Below are 6,642 nucleotides of genomic sequence, written 5' to 3' on the forward strand. Positions count from 1 at the left end.
TTAGAGGGATTGTCAAGAGAATCGGCTCAGGTATGTTAAGGCTAAACCTTTCTTCATTTTGGCATGATCCAATAACTACATGTGTTTGATAACGAGGCATAAAGAGAAGTTCATACTCCCGGATTTATATACGTTATTCTAGTCTCATAAGTTAGTGTATTCTCCCTTATCAGGATTTTATATTCAATTGAGTATTGTCTTCTTCCAGTCAAGAGAGCAGAGGATGTGTGTGTGTGTATATATATATATATATATATATATATATATATATATATATATATATATATATATATACACACATACAGTATTACAGTATTTTCACCACCATCGAGCTATAATCGGTGGGAAGGCCCCTATTGGGCAACCTCTGATCAGATGGTAAGTTATATATCGAGCCTACTGTGGTCGTGCGCCTATGAGCGAGCAGAATGGCCGAGATACAGAGCCTAGTATGGCCGAGCGCCTATGGGCGAGCCTACTACGGAAGAGCAGTTATATATATACCGAGCCTTATAAGACCGGACTTCTATCTTTATTACTATATTGAGAGAGTTGAGTCAGTATCAGTAGGTAAGCATATCTTTAAATTATCTTTGACTCCCAGTTACTTTCAGTTATTATATTATCATTTCAATTTTAGCTTTCAGTTATTCTGTTGCCTTACATACTCGGAACATTATTTCGTACTGACGTCCCTTTTGCCGGGGATGCTGCATTTCATGCGTGCAGATTCAGACAGACAGATGGGTAGACCTCCTCAGTAGGTGTTGCACGAGTTCAGCTTGATCGGTAAGCTCCACGTCCTTCGGAGTTGGCGGGTCTAGTGTTTTATGTACATCTTGTGTATATATGTATATATATGTTATGGGTAGGTCGGGGCCCTGTTTCAATCACAGTACATCCATCAGTAGAGGCTTGTAGACTTATCCTGTCAGTTAGTGCAGTATGTTGGGCTTCTAGGCCTTGTACGTATATTTTGTTGGTTTGCCAGTTGTAGTTGTTATGACGGTCTTGACGGCCCAGCTTTATATTGATGTTTAGTAAGCGTTAGTTTCCGTTCAATTTTATATTTTGCTTCGCAAATTGTCTTGCAATGTGGCCCATGGCCAAAGTATGACATTATATGTTCAGAGTCCCTTAGTCGCAAGTTGGTACGTAAGGATAGGTGAGGCACTATGTGCCGGTCTCGCCCCCCAGTTTCGAGGTGTGACAAAAGTGGTATCAGAGCAGTTCTGTCCTAGGGAGTCTACAAGTCGTGTCTAGTAGATCCTTGTTTATGGGTGTGTTGTGCACCGCACTTATAAGAAGGAGGCTACAGGGCATTTAGGACCGTCACTCTTTCTTCATGCTCTAGATCGTGTGATAGAGCTCACTTATAAGAATTCAAACTCCTAACTTCTATTCATAATAAGACAATACCTACATCCAGAAAGACAGTTGGTAAGAGATTGGAAGTGGCTATGGAAGAGTTGAGTCAGGGGAATGCGATTTTTCATGATGCTTATGAGTAAATGTAAGGTCTTCAGTAGATCATGTGTGTACTAAGACGTGTAAGGCTCTTGATAAGGAGCCTTATGGAAAGAATTTCTATCCACCCCTATGGTGAAAGGCAATGAGAGATTCAGGAGATAGATACAAGTTTGAACAAGTAAAAGAAGCAAGATGAAGAAGGGTACGAAGTGCCCAGTTAATGAAGATTATCAGTATTTACAATTCAGGCAGGGGAATATAAGCCTTTTGAGTTACCTTCAACAGTAATAGAGGTATGTACAACTAGCCACATCAATATCAGCTATGCCCTATGGGAGCTAACATATATAGTTTAAGAGAAGGACGGGATATCAGGATCCGACTGGGGTTAGAGTAACCCATAATGGTGGATGGATTGTTTGCGTTAAATAACATTTCTGAAGGGTATTGCAAATGTGCTAATGAATATCCTTGTGAGACACCCAGATGGTGCACTCTAAAATAGTACAGCTAGATATGAGTACTACAAAGATAGGCACTGGAAGCCTGAAAGGGATAAATATTATCTTAGTATGGCTCCGTCCCTAGTAGAGAGAGAATGTTAGGTAAATCGAAGAGCCAGTAGATGGAGCAAGGGGAGCTAAAAGTAAAAGAATATCTTGTTGGAGTTTTCAGAATAAAGTGATAGACATTAATGTTAGCAGGGAAATAAGAAGAGAGTTAATGAGGTATTATGAGTAAGATGTGATACATGGATGACAACGGTAGATAAAAAAAGATGATAGTATTACATAGTCTATGGTCAATTGAAGAAAAAGATGAGATGTGACAGGCCTTAAGACAACAAAAGAGTAAAGGCCATAAAGTCATATCCTTATTTCGAGAAATAAGTTCGTGAATCCAACGCAACTACCGGAAGGAAAAGTTAGACCCCAGAATAATAGGAATCGGTATGGGCTGGTGAACAAGATAAACTAAACATGATTAGGGACTGAGTGATTTGATAATGGTCGACATCATGAGAATTTCAGAATTCATTTCAGCGATAATAGACTGGACGATAGAAGAATAACCTTTAAAGGTCATTCAGGAAGACGCTTCCGTGAAGCAAGCAATGTGAACAAAGTTAAGCTTAAGGGACTGTACGTGCCAATTATACTAAGTGTCACCTTCGCGAGTAAGGAATTTTATTATCATTGGCACGGAAGAATTACCGCAAGGCGAGTAAGGGTCATCGATGATGTGAGAAGGCGCCAAAGATGAAGAGGTAAGACATCTATAGTAGCCCCTAAAGGGGGAAATATGGAGTGATGTGGCATTAAGTCAGAATTAAGTGGTTCTAGTAATTATGGAATGGTAAAGGAAGAATGCGATAAAATGAAAAAGGGATGAGATTGCACTTATTCAAAGCCTACAGATATGCTACAATTCAAGAACATTATGCAAGCATGAGATGTTATTGATAGATAAGGAGCCAGTGCGAGATTCTAAGGTAAGTAAGGTAAAAGTGAACAACGTACGAGATATTCAGATACAGAAGGTTGGGAATAGTCCATACTTCAGATAGAAGGCTAGAAGCGCTGGGATTCAGTATCGATAGCGGCGTCGACAGTGCCATATCTTCCAGCCTATGGTTTCTAGGTACCGACAGATCTAGTTAAGAGAGTAAAGAAGAGTTAGAGACGATGTGATGTCTCGCTTGATGTTCTGAAATAACACAAGGCAATCTGTGGTGCAAGAAAGTTAAAGGAAGGTTGCGATTATTATAAATAGATATGTATAGGTCGCGAGCTAAAGTATGGTAAAGCGACAAGGTTTTAGGAAGACAGGAGTAAGGATAAGAAAGGGCGAGTGAGAAGGTGATGAGAAGGGATACGTCCTCAGGATTAAGCACATGAAAACAAGAGAGTTGATGGTTTCTCTAAGTTGTAGAAAGCTCAGTATAGCCTGAATGAACTCAAAGGAGTCTAAGACTAGTAGCATTTAGAAGAGATAGAATGATGCCCCGGTAATAGAATGAGGATGTAACTGTGACAAATGAAGGATGGCGTTTGGGCCTTCGATTGAGTAATAATTTGAAAAAAAGGTATTTCAAGAATGGTACAGGATTAAAATACCCATGTAAATGAATCATATTGGGATGCTATGAAATACGGGTATGGAAGTATAATATCACCCCTAGGTGGATCAGTCTAATTACTCGAGATGTCCGCATTGAGACGTGAGCTCTAGCGGCAGTGTTGCATAAGAGGTCAAGTTATCAGTGGTAGATTATAGATCAATGTTAAGGTGAATCGATAATAGATGGATAAAGTTCCAACGTATGAGAGGAGATAAGGATTCCATGCTTGAGATGAACAATATTAAGGAAGCATTGAAGGACTAGGATTTATACATCTATGATAAGAAACGAGAGTGTAACCTGGAATTGGGTAGCAGACCTCGATAATAATAAAACCAAGGTAAGAGTTATGGTATAGTATGACCTACCTAGATGCAGTAAAGTCATACAGATGAAGAACCAGGTCTATGAAACAAGATATAGCAATAGTCGTAAGTTCGACAAAGTACCAAGCAAAGAACTTCAGTACACCTATAGATGCCCAGCGGGACATCTTGTCAAGTTCTGTATATGTTCCCAAAGTGAGGCCTATAGATTGGCTAAAAGCTGAAGAGAAGAGTCGCATAAGCGCACATACAAGGGAAAAGTCGTACAAGGTGCATATAGAAGGTAGCAACAGTTACGAGATTGGGAGGATTCCGACCACAGGTCATGGTGTGAGAAAGAGGCCGAAAGGGGGGAATGCCCTGGCCTTTGGATTTATTAACAGAACAGCTGCCTAGATGGCAAGGAGGGTACTAAAGTATTCGGAAGACATAGGTTATGAAAATGATAAGTGCATCAGTCAACATTCGAGACCGAATGTTCCAAAGGGGGGAATGATGTTACACCCCATATTTTTGTACGTGAAAGTACGCCATAAATAAATTGATGAAAGCTCGGAAATGAGATGTTATATCCTGCATTTTTGAACGTTAAAGTTTCATCATAATTTAATCGACGAAGCTCGGGAATGAGATTATTTTGGGATTATAAGTATTATGCTATTTCAAACAAGGGATAAGTAAATTCGTGAAGGTGAGAGGATAAGCAAATCGAAGAAAATGAGTTTTGTCGAAGTTTGACAATTTGGGATAAAATACGGTCCGAGCTACAATACCCGGTATTTATGGACTAGTACCATACAAGGTACCATATGACCATGATAGTAAGGTGTATAAAGTGTGTTAAAAGTAAGTTCTATTTTAAGTAATTTAAGATAATTCTTAATAATGTGGGTAACTGGTTAATTATTGGATTACTTGGGGGATTAATGAGTTAATTACGGAAAAGGTGAATTATTTGGATAAGGTTAAAGGCACCAACGTGGCAGCCCGTGAAGTAGATAATAAATCAAATAAGCGACTCATATACTATGTCTCAAGGTCTCACATGGTTAAAGCATACAAAGTGATTCACATTCTCTTTAGTCTTCTGATAAATGTTTGCATAATAATATGCATTTCTCTCAACACATGAAAGCTAAGGTTGACTTATCCCCTTAAGATTAGAAGATGCAAGCATACATTTCAGAAAGATTTCATACGTGATTTGACAATGGTTGGAGCTGGTGAATTGTCAAAATCGTATATAATTCCATACAAATTACATACGTCATTTTCAAGAATTAAATCTCACACAAGACTACTTAATACTTAGCAACGTGAGATTTTGGAATTCTAAGGAAGTACGGTACAATATTTCTCAAGAATATCATATGGATTTTTCCCTACTTCGATCCGCCGTTATGTGTTTGTCGCAATTGGCGTGTATTAGAGGGATTGTTAAGAGAATCGGCTCAGGTATGTTAAGGCTAAGCCTTTCTTCATTTTGGCATGATCCAATAACTACATGTGTTTGATAAAGAGGCATAAAGAGAAGTTCATACTCCCGAATATATATACATTATCCTAGTCTCATAAGTTACAGGATTCTCCCTTATCGAAACTTTATATTCAATTGAGTATTGTCTTCCTCCAATCAAGAGAGTAGAGGGTCATATATATATATATATATATATATATATATATATATATAGTATTACAGTATTTTTACCACCATCGAGCCATAATCGGTGGGAAGGCCCCTATTAGGCAACCTCTGATCAGATGGTAAATTATATACCGAGCCTACTGTGGCCGAGCACCTATGAGCGAACCCAGAATGGCCGAGATACAGAGCCTAGTATGGCCGAGCACCTATGAGCGAGCCTACTATGGAAGAGCAGTTATATATATACCGAGCCTTATAAGGCCGGACAACTATTTTACTTACTATATTGAGATAGTTAAGTCAGTATCAGTAGGTAAGCATATCTTCAGATTATTTTGACTCCAGTTACTTTCAGTTATTATATTATCAGTTCAATTTCAACTTTCAATTATTTTGTTGCCTTACATACTCGGTACATTATTTCGTACTGACGTCTCTTTTGCCGGGGACGCTGAATTTCATGCATGCTGGTTCAGACAGACAGATGGGTAGACCTCCTCAGTAGGTATTTCCTGAGTTCAGCTGGATCATTAAGCTCCACGTCCTTCGGAGTTGCCGGGTCTAAAGTTTTATGAACTTCTTGTGTGTGTGTGTGTGTGTGTGTGTGTGTGTGTATATATATATATATATATATATATATATATATATATATATATATGTTGTGGGTAGGCCGGGGCCCTGTTTCGATCACAGTACATCCATCAGTAGAGGCTTGTAGGCATATCCTATCAGTTAGTGCAGTATGTTGGGCTTGTAGGCCTTGTATGTATATTTTGTTGGTTTGCCAGCTGTAGTAGTTATGACGGCCTTGACAGCCCAGCTTTATATTGATGTTTAATCAGCGTTAGTTTCTGTTCAATTGTATATTTTGCTTCGCAAACTGTCTTGCAATGTGGTCCATGGCCAAAGTATGAAATTATATGGTCAGATTCCCTTAGTCGCAAGTTGGTACGTAAGGATAGGTGAGGCACGAGGTGCCAGTCTCGCCCCCCCCCCGCCCCAGGTTCAGAGTGTGACATTTGGCGTTGGTGGGGTGAAGTGAGTAAGTGGGGAGTGGAGTGGGGCTAGTGGTGGTATTT

The sequence above is a fragment of the Nicotiana attenuata genome, chromosome 6 (genome assembly GCF_001879085.1).
Source record: "Nicotiana attenuata strain UT chromosome 6, NIATTr2, whole genome shotgun sequence".
NCBI classification, from domain to species: domain Eukaryota; kingdom Viridiplantae; phylum Streptophyta; class Magnoliopsida; order Solanales; family Solanaceae; genus Nicotiana; species Nicotiana attenuata.